Source organism: Pezoporus flaviventris, unplaced genomic scaffold (assembly GCF_033815535.1).
Source record: "Pezoporus flaviventris isolate CSIRO_AGI_PZ_B2104156 unplaced genomic scaffold, CSIRO_AGI_Pfla_v1 ptg000040l, whole genome shotgun sequence".
NCBI classification, from domain to species: Eukaryota; Metazoa; Chordata; class Aves; order Psittaciformes; family Psittacidae; genus Pezoporus; species Pezoporus flaviventris.
Window position 1 is genome coordinate 4,513,570 of NW_026892588.1, and position 21,271 is coordinate 4,534,840.

At 40.9% G+C, this 21,271-nt stretch overlaps 1 long non-coding RNA gene across 1 annotated transcript; it reads right to left on the bottom strand.

Moving 5' to 3' along the window:
* Positions 1-4,676: 4,676 nt before the first annotated feature.
* Positions 4,677-14,073, bottom strand: LOC133275403 (uncharacterized). Its single transcript, XR_009745494.1, has 3 exons — positions 13,711-14,073; positions 8,576-8,727; positions 4,677-5,642 (listed from the first exon to the last, which is right to left on the bottom strand). It is a non-coding gene; the product is annotated as an uncharacterized LOC133275403 (long non-coding RNA).
* Between the last annotated feature and the right edge of the window lie 7,198 nt (positions 14,074-21,271).

The following is a 21,271-nucleotide window of genomic DNA, read 5'->3' on the forward strand; positions in this document are numbered from 1 at the left end:
AGAGGGGCTTCCCCACTGCTGTCATTGCTGAACAAATGATACTTCTTTCATGTCAGAGGGCTATGCACAGTAGAACTGGCTGTAAATGTCTGCCAGTGTAAGAGGGTAATTTTGTTGAGCTGAGTGAAGGTTGACGGGGGTGTCAAAAATCCATTCGGATACCAGTGTAGTCGGGGCCATCAGTTAGACTGAGCTGAGAACCCTGCACTTGTAGACCCAGAGATATTTTTATATGAGGTGTTTCCAGGAGTCTACTTGTTTAGGGAGTTGACATGGGCAATCAGAGAGAGTCCCTTCATTCCTGGGTCTGGATCAAGGCAGGTGGGGAATTAGAGGCAACCTGCACACCAAAATTCAAATGACATAGGATGTGCGTTTCTGAGGGGGGCTACAATGGTTTGAACAATTTTAATCAATTTGTACTTAGATTTTACTATACAACCATCTGCTAATTTGTCACAGGCTTTATGGGATTATAGGTTTAGTGAGATTTCCTAAGTGGTAACTGACCGTATGTTTTACAGTCTTAATATGGCTTTGTTTTTTAGGCAATTATGACATTTTGTGACTTTTTTAAAGCTTAGTAATCTGTTCCTTGGCTCTTCTGCATATGCAGAAGCCATGTAGTACTGTATTGTAAAAGCAAACCAAATCATTAACTACTGAATTAAAGCCAAACCATTTTAAAACCTGCTAGCTGCTTGTTCATATGGAGAGAGAATAACCCGTGTGCAATGTGATCTGTGTGTTTATGTGCTTAGAAATCTCAAATAGTTGTAGTGAGATTATGTGAGTCACAAGGAAGATTACTGAAGCTCAGACTCATTGGTAATGGCAATCTGAAGAACTCTTTCAATTTTTAGGCATTCCCAGACTTAGCAGCTCCTGTGGCTGCTTGTATGAAGTGACTTGAAGCTGAGCATACGGATGCTGATGCTTCAGAGTAGTGGTTCTGTGAAGAGAAGCTGCTATGCAGCTGCAATATCCAAGTTCTTGGCTCCAAACTGGTGAGTGATTTCATGAGCATGAGGTCCTGCTCCTAAGCCTCTGTCCTTCTGCAGGGAACCTGCTCTGCTGTTTCCGCCTGTGCATTTGTGCATCCACTTCTGTGGAAAACTCATCCAAGGCCTTCTTGACTTTCTTCCATTGCTAACCCCTCCTCCTTCTGTGTATGTCAGCAGCAGCTCTTGCTATTAGTGTCTACAGGCACATTATGTTAAGAACAGTTTGATCATGTTAGAAATTGGCCTGGGAGAGCCTCTATTGTCAGTGCTGGTTCTAACTTTGTTTTAGGCCAGAGAAGTCCTGGAGAGCGCAACAGTTGCTAAAATACCATAATGGAAAAAAAGAAGTAATATTTGAGGCCAGTGGGAATATTCCACCTCTCTGTGCCAAGGAGCCTGTGAAGGGAGCGCTGTATCAGCAAATGGAGAGGCTTAGTAAGTGGCCACTGCAGTCCTCGGGCGTCTGCCCTGTCCAGGAGTCTGATGGACTGTTACTGCTCTTGCTCTAATAAATAATGCTGGCCAGAGCTATTTACTAGGGAGGACAAATGATAATACAGTGCTGCACTGGGATGCAGATGCTTGCTATTGGAAGAATATTTTTCTCCCTTCATCCTCTACTTCAGCTGTGTTGTGCAAATAAACAAGGAAGGATAAGCAGTGTGGACCTACAGCTTTATACAGCTCTGCTCCTGCAACAGTAACGGTCCTTCAATAGTCGCAAATGTTTATCACCTTATCAGGATGGCCGTATGTGACTTCTCTGTGGGGTGAGGTGTTTCGTTAGCTACAGTCCACAGAGAGGGAATGAGGAACCTCACACGGGAGGAGACGAGAAGTCCTTGCCGAGTCTCACTCTTGCAGCATGGACTGTCCTTGGCCGCCACCTGGAGCTGAACAATTGATAGAGGGGCTGCTCTGAAGGTGGCAAAGGTGAACAGACTACTCGGGTTGAGATCACAGACTGTGTGCTGATAACTGACTCAGCTCTGGGACAGGCAGGGATGCTGCTGGGGGTGAGAGACATGGGGGTAAATAATGGACTCTCGTACTCATGGACAGTGACTACTGAGCAGAGAGAAGGGAAGAGGGGTTTGATAGAGCCTTTTTTTTAGATGATGGAAAAGAAGCTGCAGGCAAGTTGTAGCTGGGTAGACTGTCTATTTCTTTGAGATAAATGGCTGGCTGGAGTCTCTGTTTTAGCTTAAACAAGGGTCATACAGTTTGTGCAAGACTGCAACAGCAGTGTATTTATTTTGGTTTATTATCATCCAGTTTTCTGAATTTCTAAACCCCTGTTTCAACCTATGTAGAATTCTATTTCCTTTCTACAAGACACTGCATTTTGTGTTACACTTTTGGCTGTATCGCATGTGCAAGGGTTACAAAAAAGTCACTATATGTGCATTACTGCTGTACCTTCATATTTATCTACATGCCAAGATTAATCCAAGGTGCAGTAATGTTTTGCCTTAGAGCAATTGTACCAATGAACCTTAACCCTGATCTTAAGAGACTTCCTCTCTGTTCCTGTGACAGTTTGTTTATTCTTCACTTCAGGGCCTCTTTTGAGCTAAAAGAGCCATTAAAAGCAAATTGTTCTGGACAGCTTTTCTGCCTCTGAGTAACAAAAACTGCAACTTATTTTCATGTTTCCTATACCTTTTCCAGGTGATTCCTGCAAACGTAAATCCACTGTTTTATCCATCCAATTCTGGAATATTCTAAATGCAGGAAATGATGCGACTCATTAACAGCGTGACCCTTCAGCACTCTCTCAGTAAAACTTGCTGCCTGCAAGAGGCAAATCCCACTGTACCTTGTGTACTTTTCACTGTGAATAAAAGGTGTACAACGTCCATGCTGGAGGAAGATATTTCATCCAGGTACTTTGTATATTTTCAGTTATCTGTACAGGTTCTTATGGTATGTGAGTGGCAGATAAAATTACAGCCATATTAGAATCACAGAACCACTTAGGTTGGAAAAGACCATTAAGATCACCGAGCCCAACCGTTACCCCAGGACTGTCAAGCCCACCACTAAACCATGTCACTAAGGACAACTCATCTCCCCTCATGGCTGCCCCTCATGATCTCCAGTCACAGCCACTCTTCATCTGCCCCTTCATAGTGGCCCGCAGTACATAGCTGCCAACCCTACTCCTCATGGCCGCCCCTCACAGCCCATGGCTGCCCCTGATCTCACCTCACCATCTCCCCTCACAACCACCCCAGCACTCCCCTCATGATCTCCCCTCACCTCTCATGGCCGCCCCTCCTGTCCCTTCACAACTTGCCCTCATGGCTGTCCCTGCTGTCCCCTCATGACTTCCCCTCATGGCCTCCCCTGCTCTCCTCTCATGATCTCCCTTCATGGCTGCTGCACCCACTCTCCTCATGGCTGCTCTGCTCTCCCCTCATGACAAGCATGATTTCCCGCATCTTGTATGGAATAACCCTATGGAAATATATTCTAAAAGAATGTTCCATCTTGAGGGTTTAGTCCTAAAGTAGATTTAAACCGCTGTAATTCAGTGGAAGGTGGAAGTGCTCTGCATTTATTCAGGTATTTGATTAATCCAATTAATCAACTTAAAAATTATTAAAAAGTATATAAAAAAAAGTAACATCAAAAAGTGACTGAGAAAAATCCCTATATTGAGCAGGAAATAGTATTTATTTTACTTCATTATAAATAAACACATTATGTGTGAAAGGGTAAAAGAACAGAAATGAAAAAGGACTGTTTGCATGCAGTACAGTGGAGATACCAAGGGAAAAAAAGGAACCCACTTCAGCTGCTGTTAAAGGTAATAAGAGCTGGATCAAACCTAGGATTTGTTACAGCTCTCATGAGGCACCATAGCTCTTGACTTCACTCATCAAGAGTTAAAACTGAGTAATTATGAACTGTATCTTTCTATTCACTAAAGAAGAAACGAGTCCTGGGTAGATTTAACATGGTAAAACTTGCTTTATTAAACCAAATATCTTACATTAGTTTAGGTCCTGCTATACTTACAGGAGTGTGTAATACATTATAATATATATAGTATTCTCTTCTAGGAGAACTACTGAAACAGAGACAAAGTTCAATTTAGGAATATAAAACTATATATTTTAGAATGATATCTTAAATAAAAAATGAATCAGAGATCAAATATTGATCGAGCTAAAATCTCAGGCTGACAGTACAGGTAGGTTTATAGTAGAATAATAAATCATTTACTGCTCTTTTTAAAAGCACATTTTGTTGAATTACAGTTGCAGAATTTGCAAATTGCTGAAAAGGAGATAGAATCATTTTTTAATGTTTGCATTTTATTTTGTTGCTGCCACAGAACAGAGGCAGCAGTTACAGCTGTAGCATGGCAAGTACTCTTCCTTTCTGTAATCCTAACATAACTGAGACATTGCACTGCTTAGAATGAAGAGCAAATATTACAGATGTATAGATCCGTATGTATAATATTTATGCAATTACTGATTTTTAATAGAAGTATTTGTTCTATTTTGTCCTTTCTATTTCTGTTTATTACGAATGATGATCTAGGAAAACATGAACAAGTAAAAAACTGATCTAACATTTCATATTGCATCTCAGTAGTTTTCAAGTGTCAGTACATAATTACATACAGTACATACAGTAATAATTGTGAACGAGTTTATAAGCAGTTGAATAGATAGAGGAGCTGAAGTGGAGTCTTACAGGATGCTTGAGGTATGTTGTGAACACACTGTACTACATGCATTAATGTTAGATTCTGAGAAGTGTTATGTGTTGATGGATGTGATGAACAGAGATGGCAATAAGCTTCATTACAGCTGCAGCAGTTTGTAAATATGAGGTTTATGACAGCTTAAAGAAGCTGGAACTGAGGAATTCTTGCAGAATAAGTGCCTGCTCATGGGCTGTGCTACCAGGAAAAATGAAACACTGAGACAAATCTCAGACTGGTGTTTTGTGCAAAATCTGCCTCTTTCTGGCAATTATTGCCCTCAAGTGAGGGTCTGAGCACCTCAGCAGGTTTTACCATATGAAGAAATCTTGTCTTGTCTGTATGATTTTACACAGAATATGGAAGTTTCTCAGGTGGTGCTCAGTCAGCTGCAGTTTTCAGCAGAATTATGTAGGAACATAAATAATTCCAATAGCTCATGAAATATGAATAAAGGCCTGTTCAATACATTCTCTTTTTTTTTGTGGCTCATGGGAAACCTAAATTGAATGATGTTGCTGAAGCTCTTTTGAAAGAGATACTCTGTAAAATTTTGAACATGCAACATACTTTTCCATTACTTTGAAATAGTTTTCAATTCTTTCATTGTTCCCTTATGATTAAAAGTGTTGTCAAGTTCCAGTCCTCAAGTTGGGCAAAGTTTCCAGCAAGAGCTGTTGGACTTGTCTTAAAATGCTTAACCTTGGTGCTAGAAACATTTCACTTTCTGCATTGCTGCTTCTTGTTATTACAGAGTAACTGTAATAACTGTTGGGCAAAATGCTTTGCCTCTAAGTAAAATGATACTGTTACTTGTCTGACATCTCTGAACGCAGAAAGGCCAGTGCTGCTGATTCCAAGGCATCTTCAGTTCCCCTTGTATCCACTCATGCAAGGGGCTTTCCCTGCCTCACAGCCTTGTGTGCTGTGAATTAACAGGAGCAGAAAGGACAGAGTTACCTGTCACATATGTTGATAAGACTCCTGCTGCCACAACATCTTTCTTGCCCCAAATTACAGCAGGTTGCAACAAGATTAGTTTGGTAAAAAAAAGTGCAAAAAACCACAGAAAAGCTTTCAAACTGAGAGGTAAAAAACTACAATTAAGGTAAAGGAAATACGTCCCCTTCTATGTGCCCCTGCTTTACGCTAAGAGTTTCATCTGATAAGTAAGAACCAGCATGAAGATGAAAATGGAAACCTTGAAAGTGCTTCACAGTAAATGAGGTGTTCAGCATCTTACCATTTACTGCTGAAATATGATTAATGACATATAATGCTATTTACTATGAAAGCTGGATGCACTTAAATATCATATCTCCTCAATATATATGAGCTGCCCAACGTGGATGTTTCTTATGCTTTTTCATTCTTGTTTTTGGCAGCCAATTTCATACATTCTAAACATAAACTCCTATATTTTCTCATTACTGCTGCATGTCTCAATTCAAGTATCTCTCGTAATTCTGGGTGTGGTTTTACTTGCCTTATCATTGTCATTTCCAGTAGTTCTGTGGTGGTGATTTGGAACCTGAATAATAGAGGCATCCCAGCTCTAAAGTAACAGTAAAATCATAAGAAAACCAGAGTGTAATACTACAAAATTAGACCCCTTTTACACCCTTTGCCCCTCCCTGCCCCCAGGGCTGAAGCTGGCTGAGCCACAGCTAATTCTAGTTGGGAAGTTTGTTTACAGTCTTATGCAAGGGCTTTTATTCTGCATATGTTACAAATAATAGCTTTGGACTAATAGGAAGAGATCCTAGAACATTACTCTGACATCTGTAAGTCATTCTTGGAAGCTACATTCTTGGTTGAAGGATCTCTCCAACTCTCCCCTCCTCCCCTTCTCCAAGATGTCTGCTGGAGAAAAAGCCAGCCCCTGCATGCTTGCAGAAACTGATTCTAGTATCTCTTGTAGTAGCTATGTGGATAATCCTTATGGTAGAAGTCTGATCTCTCTCCTGTGTGTCAAGAATGGCTTAACTACATGACAATTAGTGTGATAAAAGAAAAAAACCCTAAGTTCTTGGAGAGCAGATTGTCTGGTGAACATATGTTTCAATGCTAAAGTTCATAGGCTCTTTAATCTAAAGTGGCCTGATTCAGCCCTTCTTCCTTGTGTCAAATAATGTGTGAAATTTCCCAATAAGCAGAGCTACCAGCACTGGGACCTCAGCTGAGTAACGCAGGATTCTACAAGTTAAAAAATGAGGCATCCTACAAAATAGTATGTACTTTTCTCTCTGCCTATTTCAGCCTGAGTCTCATTTTCATTTGAGTCTTGGTCTTTGGCTAGTATTTGTTTGTTAGTACCACTAGGAGATCTGAACTCATGTAAACTGAAATAGTGAGGGGTTCCAATCTGCATCTCTTCAGGCACATGACCTCGTTACAGCTTTAGTCAACACAACTTAGACGCTCAAGCAGTTTAATTAACTCTGAGGGGAGCAACTTATAAACTTACTGGTGAACACATCAGTAACTGGTTAAACTGGAGCTTAACAAGATGTATATTATGGGTCAAGTTCCCTAAAAACTTCACTGGCAGAGATGGGTGAGATGATGCCCTAAATCAGAATACCAGAATAATCCATGCTCTGTTCCAGAATGAAGAACAAACATAAGTTGATACTAAAAGTAGCAAAGTAAAATCACTTTGTAAAAGTTGTCTTCTTTTGGGAGTTTTTTGACGTGTAGTGTGCAGAAAATGGAGAGAGCAATGTAATTAGATATTGTAATGAAAATGTTTTGTGAATCTCCTCGAATTAGCTGACAGTTTTTGTAAGCTCTTTAATCAGATCCATAAATCAGATTAAATTGATTTTTGCTCTTTTTTTTAATTATTGAAAGGAAAATAATTCAAGTTTAATCTGTCCAGTTTTAGTGTATACAGAAAACACACATGGTGTTTAAGCAGGAAAGACTTGCAAACCGTGTATACGTGCAACTGATGGCTTTGTATTTTCATACATGCTAAGTTTAAACTAAGCTTAAAGTGATGGCACATTTTCACAGCGCACAGTTGGTAAAAATACATTCAAAATGTATTAAATTGAATACGTTAAAAATTTACAATTTTGAATGTTTTCAAAATAATGCTTATTCTTTGGAACATGTTACAAGGACTGTAAGAAAGCAGGAAAAGAGGTGACCTAAGAAAAGATTGCTCACATTTACATAGCTAAATGAACAGTGGGCTTGTATAAGGCTTTCCTTTCTAGTGTGTGATAAGCCCCATGTGCAGTATCTGTATCTGTTGGCAGATGAAAGATGGGAGCAGAGGGAGGTGTTTCTCATTTAAATGGATCTGCTTTCCTGTTTTTTAATAATAACCAAGAAATAAAGTATACTTTTAGTGTGCTTGGCTAGATGTTCTTTGTTGCTTAAAATTGCCCTGAGCATATTAATAGTATAGCACGGCATTCAAGTAATACCACTTGTGGTGGGTGTGGGAGTGAAGACGTAGCTGGGTTGGGGAATATATATATACCATGGGAAATCTCTTATGAAATAACTGTTACTTCGTGCAGTGTGGTCCATTCCAAATGCTAACCATTTACTCTTCAGATATTTTTTATGAGCCTTGCAGATAAGATATCTCTGTGGAGATTGATTTAACTGCCTTCAGAATAAGCTCTCAGCAGAAATGGGGCAATCACTCCACCTTTCCTTCAGTTTGGTGGTAGAATATTAACAAGGGGAGTGTTGGTCTCTGGAGCTTCCCCCCCACCCTTTAACACATCAGATTCATATTAGCAATATTTATTATCAAAAAAGGGTGACTCAGTGTCAGCTGTTTTCAATTTTGGCTCATAGCACCCTGGAGGAAAATGTATACCTAAGTAACAATTTACATTCTCATTTCTGTGTTTCACTGTGGTGGAGCTGGTCACACTGCCATAGAAACGGTTGCTTTGCAGATTCAGTTTTTGACAGCGTTTGATTCTTTGCCATAGTGGAGGTGGTTAAAAGACTTGCTCGTGGTAAGAACTGGCAAACCTGCAATTCAGAATAATTAAGTGCTATTATTTCGTCGAAGGAATTTAAGGAAGCAAAGTTTGTCTCTGTTTAAAGGAAGCCAAATATTTACAAAAATAAATAAAAAAGATCTATCCAGTGCATTATTTTGCTTCAGGATTTGCTTCATACATAATGTGTGTGCATATTGCGTACAACAGCATGTGCAGCGTGTAAAGACAATTTTACAACTTCCACAGCTGCTCACCACATGTGTGGCTGCATGGGGAAAACAAGTACAGGCTAAGAATGGTCCCCAGCTTATGCCCCTATGAGAGATGTACATGGTTACACTAAAAAATATATGTATAGGTGTTGTTAATAAAATGCTAATAGTTACCAAGGACTAAGTTTTGCGTAGCACAACAAACCTGTATTTCAAACACTACATGTAGAACAAGAAAATTCAACTAAACTGCTGAATATGTTGGTTGGGGATTTTTTTACCCACAGAAATTCAAAAACACACAAAATTCAACCTGGGATTTAGTTTTACTACTTAGGATAGGAATTGCTTTCAAACATTAACTGCATTTCTTGGAATTACAAAGAGAGCAAGCAGCTCAGTCATTTTTTTTCTGTCTTTTGCAGACTTGACCTAACATTTGCTAACTTAGCCTTTCTGCTGGAGGGATGGCTTCTTTTGTTGCCCTCACACTTTTTTACACATAAGGTGAAAGAAAATATGTTGCATCAGAGAAAACACTCTTGGTTTTGGCTTTAAAAGAAGTATTCTCATACCTATGCTAAATAAGTCTGTTTTATCATGAATGTATGTGGGATTTACTATGCAGCTTTTAAGAAATTACCTTTGTAATCTTTTCTGCATTAAAGAGGCTTTGCTACCTTTTATATTCTGAACATTGAAAACTGGACCCAAAGAATCCAGCTGCTTTCGCTTACAGGATCTGAATTCCATCCCCTGCAATGAAATAGGACTGTGGTTAAATGCTTTTACTTTTTCATTGTAAAAATATTCTAGAAATAAAGGTAAGCACAGGACAGTGTCTCCTGTGGTATATCTGCCTCATACATACAGGTATGGATATGTAAGGTTCCCAGCGTAATGGAAAAGTCATTTGTGTTTTGTTTTAGAGGAGAAAGAGGATTGGAAAGAAGGATTCTACAATTTCTTCACGGACAGTCAGTGAAGATCTCCCCAACAGAGAGCCAGTACAAAGCCTGGACACCACATTGAGTCACAATAAGAATAAAGAAGGACAGAGCATTACATAAAAAGCTTTTTCTCTGCATTAACACAGATTTCAATGCTTAGAAGCAGAGGTTTTAAATGTTTCATGAATTTGAATTCACTTTGAGTGAGAATATCTTAGAACAGTATTAGATGCATCAATTTGGCAAGCAGCAAGTGTTAATGCTGTCAGTGCCCTGCAGTGTTCTTGTCTGTTAGTTTCCCTGGCCCATGTGAGTCCCTGTACAGCAATTAGACTAAGATTGTGTTCTGTGAGGTATTTGGGATATTCCCACTTCAGCATTTTAGGTTGGATCAGGAGCAGGGTTTGGAAATTGACCTCCTGGTCATTCCCATATTTGGGGCTTTGGTTCACAAGATGGTTTAGTCTTAGAGTACACAAATAGGATTCCTCCTGGGTGAAATTAAACTGTGACCTGGGACCTAAGATGCTTCAGCAACTAATGGACATGTTGTCCACTCTGAAATTGATTGGAAGTAACTCCCCATAAGTTACCTCCCATTGGAAGTAACTCCCCAAATTAAACTGTGACCTGGGACCTAAGATGCTTCAGCAACTAATGGACATGTCGTCCACTCTGAAATTGATTGGAAGTAACTCCCCATAAGCTGCGTCTAATGTAGACATCAGACCCTCAACATACACAGTTTTGTTCTGTAAACCCCTTCCCATTGTACAGTGCTAGTTGTTAGTAGAGAGATACTCGCAGTCTGATCACGCCTTGCTCCTTTTTAAAACAGTTATGGGAATCTCTTGTACCTCGTGTCCCTTCTGGAATTAATTACTGTTCATTAACAAAGTGGTTGGTCTGTTTCATGGGAGAGACGGGATGAGACAAATGGAGGCCAGCCAATGTTATTTAGCATGAGGCCTTTCTCACCCTCATAGTGATAGTTTGTGGCTCATACGTTAGGGCAGTTTTCAATGTAGTTAACTATTCTGCTTCTGTTGCCTTTTGATATCCAAATATCTTGATGTCTAAATATATAGCTGTCTAATTAACATGAAAAAATGTGTTCTCTTTATCCGAGATAACAAACAGCTCTCTGGTTTACAGATTCTCCTGCCTGTTGTTGTGTACTTGGATGTATCAATGAATTTTGTAGAGTAGGTAAATGCTATCCTTCCATGTTTTAAAAAAGAGTATGTTGTATAGAAATGATCTGGGGGGTTTCCGCTTCTCTCCCCCCGAAAAAAGTAACTGAATGAAGTATCAAAATGAAAATGCAAGCTCATAACGTTTCTCTCTTAGTAATTTTGGTCACACCTTCTGCAAATTGAACTTTTTAGGTACATTTTGGCTAGTTCAGAAAAGCATGCATTTTTCAGTATAAGCTTTGAAACTTCCTGCAGCTTTATATTGTTGTGGTGGACACCTACCATGCCAGCCTGTAAATACCTCAGAAAAAAGAGTTTGGTGCAGGTGGAACTCCCAGTCCTCAAGATAAAATGAATCCTTAAGGTGGTGGCAAAATTGAAGGGCCTGAATAGCGAATTTACTAGATACATAAATTTATGATCTCTGCTAAATGTATAACTTGCCTTTGATTGTTTCTTTCTGTCCATAGTTTTCAACAGCACTGAGTGTGGAATTCTTTTGTCTGTCTGACAAACTTCAGGTGGTTCAGCAGATGCACAGCTCACACGCGGTGAGTGTAAGCAACCTGTTTTGTACATAAGGTTCTCGGTCCAGTGATATAGCAAGGTCTGAATTGTCCTTGCTTTTAAGTGATTTCCATGCGATAACACTGGGGGCACTGGCTCTGACGTCCTTAATTTGCTGATGTCCTTCAGCTCATTATTGCCTTCATGTTTGACATTGCCAGTTCTGGGGAACAGATAACTCAGAAACACAGCCAATGCTTTGTAAATTGTGCAATCTTGGGGAATCTTGGCGGGTTACAAGAAGCAGCTGTGAGAATTACCAAGGCTTGTGTTTGGGCCCTTAGCGAGGAATATTAATGAAAATACAGCTAGTTAAATGTACTCTGGGCTGCTTGCGGACTGACAGTTCACATTTTTTGGTTCTGGAGCTGTGCTGTGATTGGTGGTGTTGATCAGTTTATTTCAAGGTTCTTTCAGCTGCTTTCAGCGTCTCTGCGTGGACTTGCATGTTGAATGACTGCGTTTCTCCACAAGCCCCATTCTCACTAGTGCAGTCAAGAGACCCAAGAATTGGAAAGACTAATCTTTCTCTCAGAGTTTGGTAAAGGAGCAGGTGGGAGGCTGAGTGACTTTTCCTCCTTTCTCTCTTTTCTCAAGACCTTTCTTGATCATCTGTGTATATGCGAAAGAAAAAGAGACTTACATCTGGCTTATTTGAATGGCAAGCAAGAATGGATTTTGATAGCAATTCACACACATCTACACTAAATAATTGATACTTTATGAATCAATGTATGACATGTAAGTCAGCAGCAAATTATATGTCAAATTTAAGTGTAAACCCTTCAAATATTACATCTCCACTCAGACTCGGTGAAGGACAGTAAAGACTGAGAGTTCACATTCCCTGGCATATGTGTTATTGTAATTTCAAGGACGATGAACTAACATGTGGGAAAAACAAACAAATATCCAACATAAGGCATTAATCAGTAGCAGTCCAAAGCAAAATAAGGAATGTAATGTATTACAGATCACTTGGAGGGATGAAATTGAGATCTTAACACTTGCAAAAAGACTAGTTCTTATACGTATACACAAAGACAAAAGAATATACCCTCTGAAATAGCCAACACTGTACAGTATATATGAAGAAAAAACTTTTATATTAATTCGTAATTACAGCTAGATCTAAACTGTAAGTCGCATAGGAAATTACAAAACTAAACACTTTCACGCATTTCTTTTGCAGTAGTATTGGTAATTTCCATTGCAAAAGGAAAATAGAGGTGTTTTCTCCAGGAGGAATTCTAAATTTGAGCACAGAGCAAATTCCTTCCTTGAACTTTTGCAGTCCAAACAAGAAATAAATTGGAGCCTGGCAATACGTTAATCAGTGATCCCCATATCCAGAAATGTTGCCAAAGGTTGATATTTAAGATCATATAACTCATAGGTTTAAATGGGTGACTTTTGCTGGGGGGGGGGGGGAAGCAATTTTGGAAACAAACTGTACTAAAAAGAGGCTTATTCTATGGTTCCAATTTAAAATGTGATTACCTAAACTGGGCTCCAGAAATATCCTGCTGTATCACTTTATAAACATCTCATGACCTCCTCGTCCTCAAGCCCCTTTGCAAACAGACTGATAACAAAGCAGTAGCTTTATTTAATAAAATAAGGACTTGCACTTCTGGGGTTTTCTTTGTTGTTAGATTTGGTTTGGGTTTTTTTTTTACTTTACATGAAATTTTTTTATTTCACTGTAATTTCTAGCTAGATTCTGAACTTTTAGCCAATTCATTTATTCTGGGATAGAAATATAGCTTAAGTAGACTTAATTCAGGCATTTTAGTGTGCTGGATGAAATCTATGTTATTGAAGATAATGACTGTGTATCTACATGCTTGATTTTTGGCTCTGCTTCATACTGAGGAAGGCTGTATTTGAATCTCCTTCTATTTCTGTGTTAAGAGCCAGTGGATTGTGTCCTTGGAATCAAATCGGATTGGAAGGGAAGAAGAAGAGAAAAACAAGCCAACAAAAGGTCAAAAGGCTAAACCAATATCCAAGCCACATAGTTAATACAGTGTTTCAAACTTCAGTGCCCATTTACTTTGTCTTGCATTCCTTTCTTTCAACTCACCTTTGCTAATTGAAGTTATTCACTCTCTATACAGCAGCTTTGTCTTGGTATTTTTCAGTAAAACATTTGGCACCCTGTGGATATTACATAAATAAAAAAAAAAAAGTAATTAGGCCATTATAACCATGAGAAGATTTTAGCCTATGACATCCTGGCTGCAAAGAATTCCATCACATAACATAATCTTGAAACCACAAGCATGCCATATAAACTTGAAAACAGAATCCAGCAGTTGGGGACCTGATCCTGCAAACCACATGTGCAATTTTAGTCATATGTATAATTCCATATTTTAAGGATTAGCAAGGGTGAATATGAGTTATTTAATGTATAGGCTTGAATCTGAAAGTATGTGTTAAAGGGTTTTTTGGGTTTTTTTTGTTTTTTTTTTTTAATGTGACTACTTTCTAGGTTTGTTTGCTCAAACATAAAATGAATTATTGTCCAGAACTGAAGAGTTTAAAGTCACCTGTTGACTTCTGCCTACTTGATTAGGTTTTGGATTGGGCTGTAAACAGACAACATGCTATATGAGGAATGGGATCCGGCCGGAAAGAAGTGATTGAGCACTGATGGTATGCTAGTTTCACATACTTCTTGTTTGATCTTTTGTTGATTTTCCCCTTCTCTCATACAATCTATCCATCTTTCCTCCCTCTTCTGGTCTGTTGTGTTTGCACTTGTTAGGTTGAGGGCCTATAAACATCTTATCAGAAGAATGTTGGAAGGAGGGTAAGGGGCATATCAGTCAGTAAAAGAGGAGTGCTGGGTATAGGGGAGCCTCTGCAAGGCATGCAGGTGAGAATGGGAGGCACAAAGGGGATGGTTAGTCATGCTGGGTTTTGGTCTTTTTCCTTACTTTAATATGAAATCTTTAAGAATGTGTTACTCAAATTGGATATGTAGCATCAGTTTTGAGGTCAAAACCCATGGTACCTTTTATGGCTTTTGTTTGGAATAATTCCAGATTTGCTGCTGCACTTGAAATTCATTCCCTGCATTAATCCAAATTAACTTTCAAGTGTAGGCAAACTGAACAGTTCAACATTAACATTTATTTACCTTTGGCAGAAGTTTTAGGTGTTCAAGGAATGCAGAATCATTCAGTGAGGAGTGTAGAATTTTACCTCATTAGTTGGTATTAATGAGTTATTTCCTGAAAAGCTTTTAATGACTTAAGTTTATTAACTGAACCTTCATATTAAAGGTTGTATAGGTAGAGTCATATAACTATAATGACGCAGCATAACAACCCATAACTACTCAGCAACTTACAGTTAAGGCTTTTAGACCTTTCCTTTCCCTGCCTCCAGCTGTACAATAAAACACTTCAAATTAAATTGCAAAGTTAATTTTAAATAATAGCATTTTACCTCAGAGAGGAGCAGAATCGATCACCTGGCAAAAACTGCAGTCATCTGAACACACTCCTTGTACTTGATTCCAATTCCAAGCCAGTTTTATGTACGAGATGATACCCTTGCAGGATGCTTATTCATGCGTTCCTGTTTTGAAATGTGAATTGGGATATTTACTCTTTCCTGGGCATTGAAAATTACCAATCATAGAATCATAGAATCACGTAATAGTTAGGGTTGGAAAGGACCTTAAGATCATCAAGTTCCAACCCCCCTGCCATGGGCAGGGACACCTCACACTAAACCCTATCGCCCAAGGCCTCGTCCTGCCTGGTCTTGAACACTGCCAGGGATGGGGCATTAGCATTTCAGGAGCATAGATGCTGGCATGCTTTCTGGAGCAAGGGTTACAGAACCTGTGTTGGCTTAATGTAGAACATGATCCATAAGTTTAAAAGCAAACAAACAGTTTTTAGAACAGTGTGGTCCTTCTCATCTTTGATTCTGGCACAGTATTTTAGCCTTGAAAAGATTCTAGACACTGCATGAAGTAAGATGGAGTTTTGTGAAAGTAAGTCTGAGTGTAATTTCTGTGATCTTGAAATACTTTATGACAAGAAAGCATAAATTGCTCACTTATGCATGTCCGTGTTTTCAGGATTATAATCTCCAATTCTAACCCAATTCTTATTCTCAGTTTGAAAATATTTTGTAGAGCTTTTACCCTCTATTTCTTTTTGGTGGGTGAAGTACTTTTAGTGCTATAGTGCATGAATTATAATTACTATTATATAATGTATACTATAAAATATATATAATATATAATTATAATTAGTGCTGTACTAATAGTGCTATAAATAGGCAAGTGATCATCAGAAGCCAACATCCTACAGTAGCTATTTAAAGCCCACTTGTACCTGTGGCAGTGAAGAGTATGTTCATTAGCAGGAAGTATATTTAGTGCTGTACCAGCTATAGCAGCACATAGTCCCCAGCTCCATGTTTAGTCCCAAGGCCCCAGTTTAGCGTCAATACAGAAGGCAGAGAGGATTCTGTGTTCCTTAAACCCTTGGAAATCACCTAGGCAATAATGGTTTTAGGATGGTAGAGTTTTGAGAACAAGAAACTAATTCTGTTGTTAAACTCCAATGTATTAAATTACTTTATGGGAAATTAGATTTCACAAGAAGTTGAACGCTGTGGCTTTGATTCAATACATGAGCACTGGTTAACTATGAGTAATGCTTTATTATCTTCAGTAGTGTCTGCTTAAAACTTTGTGCCTGAAGTTATTTGTTGAATCAGTGGTAAATGTGCTAAACTGAGCTCCTTGCTGGATATCCAGCATGTTGGGTACTCAAGAACCTGGCTAATGCCAAGTCTTCAGGCTCCTGTAAACCCAGAGTAATATGGGATGTATGTGTATCTTGAAGAATGCGATGTGAAGGCCTTTGATCTAAGGCTGATGAAGGCTGGTGTATGTATGCTGCTTGTTACTGTAAAGGTCTAAAATAATAAGAAAGGCTGAGAGAGCTGGGTTTGTTCAGCCCGGAGAAGAGAATGCCCTTGGGATCCCTTAGAGCAGCTTCCAGTGCCTAAAGGGAGCTTGTAAGAAGGATGCAGACAAGCTTTCTAGCAGGGCCTGTAGCAAAAGGACAAGGGGTGATGGTTTTAAAATGAAAGAGGGTGGATTTACACTAGCTGTAAGGAAGACATCTTTTACAATGAGGGTGTTGAAACACTGGCACAGGTTGCCCAGAGGTGGTAGATTCCCCATCCCTGGAAACATTTTAAGGCCAGGTTGGATGGGGCTCTGAGCAACTTGATCTGGTTGAAGATCACCCTGCTCATTGCTAAGGGGCTTGGACTAGATGACTTTTAAGGCTCACTTCCAACCCAAACTATTCTGTGATTATGTGAATATAGAGTGGTATCCAAATTCCCTGGGAAGGAATAGTTCAGGTTGAATGCCATTTTTCGAGATTGATGCTGTTTCTGGTTTGGGTCATGTGAACTCAGCTGGTTCTTCAGTGCAGGTTAGAGCTTTATGGCCATAACGTGAAGTTAGTAATTGAGGCTGGCTTATAATTTTGTGTGAATAGTGAATTAAAGGTTGTTACCCACAGAAGTATCCCTAAAGTATTTCATGGGACTGTGCAGATAAAAGCATTAGTGCTAATGACTCAGAATTGATGCTGTCTGAAAAAAAAAAGGAAAGGAGGGACAAGAAGTTAATCGCTAGATCAGCAAATACATAAAAAGTAAGTAGGAATGTAAACTACATATATAATTGTGTTCCACAGCTGCAAAGATTGAACACCACAGCTAAGACTACAGGAATTTTCCTTGTTTTCAACAGGAAATTGGGTGGTTTTGTTTATTGTGCCATGAAATGTTTCTGTGTGAACCAACCCATGCATATAATTGTACTTTCATGTAGCAATTTTTCATACCTTCAGCCTTTGCACTCCATGTACATCAACTACATATTAGTGTTGAGCATGTCCTGGAGAGTATTGAACTTCTTCAGACACCAGAGGAAGTGGTGCAAAGTCTGAACTATGGTCAAGGATGGTCAGTACCTAACAGAGTTGGCGCCAAGGACAAGAATCAGTTCTTAACCAACATCAGTGAAAACAGCAAAAACAATTTGGCTGGGTTCAGATCTGTGTACAAAGAATCTGATTTTGCCAAGACTTGTGCACACATTTGACTTGACACACTTGAACAGCTCTCATGGCTGCTCATTTGAGTAAACCTAATATATTTAATTTAATCTTTCCAGGACTGGGACCTTACTGAGTATTTAAAATAATTGGTTTGCTGAAGTTTCAATCCCATTTTTAATCAGCACTCTGGAATTTCGGCTAGCGGAAATAGAGCAGACACACAGTATGCATTGCAATACATATGTTGCACTTAGTGCTGTAGAGTATTAATTTTCTTTTTTGCTGAAGGGACCTTCCCTGACTCCATATCTCTCATGCAGAGATTTTGCATCCTACATATAGACTGAGAATGATAAGAGTGTGTCATGCTCCAACATGCACAACTTCTCGAACACTAAAAATAAATCAAAACTTATGTAAGTGGCCCTAGGCTGCCAACAAGCAGTCTGAACTTGCATTTTACTTGTTTCTGCAGGTTTTTTAAGCCTATTCACCAAAATATTTAATGTAGACTAAATGCTTTTTACAGCAGCGTTTGATTTACTTGCTAGAGGTCTCATACACAGATCATGTAGATGTTTTGAGGCTTAGTCTTGGGGTTCTGAGCACTTCCCATGTCCCAGCCAGTTACTGGTGTATGGCACATGCAGCAGAACTCCGTAAGACTCATCCAAATAGGTAGAGATCAAAATTAAGTGTAAGTAAGTGGCAATGTTTTTTTCTAGGTTGCAAGCTGGCATTTCAGGAGTGGCTGAATAGTGCCTGAAGGCTCTTAACACACCTCTTGCTTGGGTAGATGTAGGAACTCATTGTTGGTGATTCAGTGACAAATAGCCTGATTGGTAGTGAACAAGACCAGCACAATAAAAACTGTTGACACCCCCCTGAGAAAACACATTAAACTAGTAAAGTTTTATTGAAGCATTCTGGAAGTCCTTTGCATTTCTCTGTGTCTCAGCATGGTCTCAATGCCTATGCAGGAAAATTTGCTTTTTTGGATAATATTGAGATGAGAACTTTGCTGTATTAATGTTTGCAAAGTTCCAGTAGCACTAAGAATTACCTTGATTTTTAAAGGTTTTTAGGTAATGAGAGCAGTAGAGCAGCACAAATGAGTCCTTGTAGTCTTGCAAGACTGTATCAGAAATGAGCTCTCAGCTTATCCTTGCTGAAGGAGAAAATTATTGTTAAGCTGAGGTATGTGTAGAAAGGCCTCATCCATAGAGCAGCTGCCTTGATGATGGTTTTTTGCTCCAGAATTCAATGGCTTTGACATTGACCGAATCAGGCAGCAGCGTGGGTTGGAAAGGACCTTCAAAGCTCATCTATTCCAGCCCCCTGCCATAAGCAGGGACATCTTCATCTGGGCAACCCGTGCCAGGATTTTACCACCCTCATTGCACCAGCCTGAATCTCACCGGGTTTAGTTTAAAACCACCACCCCTCGTCCTATCGCAAGAGGCCCTGCTAAACAGCCTCCCCCCAACTTACAGAGCCCCCTCTAAGTCCCTCACACGGCTTCGAGCCCCTCGACCCTCTTTGTAGGGCGGGCGGAAGCGCCCGTCACGGCGCTGTCCCCGCCCCTCTCCCAATGGCGGCGCGGCCCCTCCCGCCGCCGGCCCCGCCCCGCCCCGCCCAGCCCCGCGATGGGGTTACTGGCGAGCTGGGGGCCGGGCGGGCTGCCGCACGCCTCCTCGGAGTCCGCCTCCTCCCGCGCTGCGCGGGCCGGGCAGCAGCGGCTGACGCTGGGCGGCCTCGGCGAGGGCTGCCCTCACGTCTCGTCCCCTCCTGTCCCCGTCCCGGCGCCCATGGCGTAGCTGCGCGCCTGCCCCTGAGGGACGCGGCGAGGCCGGACCTGCTGCCAGGTAAGCGCGGCGCCCGCGACCCCCACCTCGGCCGGGGCCGGGGTCGGGGTCGGGCGGAAGCGCCGGGTCCCCCGGGACATGTCACCCTGGGCGCGGCGGGAGAGTGGCGGTGGCCGCCGCGGGGCTGCCCGGCTCCGGGGGCCGGGCGGTGTGTCCGCGGGTGCTGTGAGGAGCGCTGGAAACGGCTCGCCCGTCCGCCCTGTGCAGCCGTGAGGGCTTCGTCCGTCCGCCCGTGCGTGCAGGGGTTAAGCCCAGGGTCGTCAGGGGGCTTGTGGCGAGTAGCAGCTACAGGTGTCGTAGCGAACGTGGGCTCTGTCAGGCTGGATGGGACGTGCCGGGCGAGTTACTCGCTGGCACCGAGGTAAGTCCTCTGCAGATGCGAACACCGCTGTGCGTGTCGAGGTATCGCACCCTTAACGAGCCCAGCTGGGAGCTTAGCAGTGTACTAGCAGAGTGTAAATTCGGTGTGTGTGAGAAAAGTACAAACACCGGTAACGTGTCACTTCAGTACTTTTTCACGGAGTAGTTGTTGGCCTGTGGGGTTTATCGTAGCAGGCTTTGTGAGGGACGTGCTGAGGTCAGTTGCCTGCAGCCTTCTGAGTTGCGCCTCTCTAGCAGAAGTATGCCATTGACATTAGATACAAGTTAATAACTTTTTCAACTTCCCCCAGTTTTGGATGTACTTGGAATTCCAGAGATACTGTCATCAAGTCAAGCAGTATGGGAGATGATACTTCCTGTCCCTTTGAACAGAAAGGACTTCAGGTGTAGCTGTGTGTGTGGTTGCACCTTTTCCCCTGGTTGTGAACGTAACCAGATGTAAAGCTACTTATTTCAGTTCTGTTAAGACGTAGGTGTTGTAAGTTATTTCCATCGTTTATTATTCTCAGACGTTTGATCACCAGTGCAGTTCAGTTTCAGTAGAAACCTCTTGATAGGTTTATAACGAATTAGAGTTGGATGAACAAGTGTCATGATTTTGTTCTAAGAAGGAAATTTTCCTGAATGGGTCTGTATTTATACCAAGCTAAGCATATATTTACTACTTTTGCATGAGGCCGAGCAGGCTGATATTGGCCTCCACCTGGGGAGAAAACCCATAACGAGAGGGCTGCTTGCTCTGTGATTGTGGGACGGGTTATGTTTGGCTCATGGTGACCCGGAGTGCTGTTGCTATTGTAGTCTTGTAGGGGGAAGACTTAAAACTACATGTGTAAATACAATTTCTTACAAAGACAAAATGTATTTGTTCATTGCTTCTTGCTAGGAATACTTTATTTCCCTTAAAGTCCATGTCTGTTTCAGTGAATGCCAGGCACAACATAAATTGCTTTTAATTAGCATAAATTGCTTTTAACTAGCACCTGTCCAATTTAATTTAGACAGGTGCCCTGTCAAAAGTATTTCCAAGTAGAGCATTAACAAAATGTTAATGGCAGATGCTTATCCCTTTGAATGGCTCCAGTTGAACCCATGGAAGCTTACAGAGCTTGAGTGCTAGTTGAGGAACTGCTCTTGTTAGGACGCAGACCTGAGCTGACACCAACAGCTGCAGCCAGTGCTCCACATTCCCAGCTGGCTGGGGGAGGAAGGGAGGGACGGGTGTTGGAGGGGGAGCAGGTTCTTGGCTTCCTTCGGTGAAGAGTCCTTTACTCTGAATCTTGCTTCC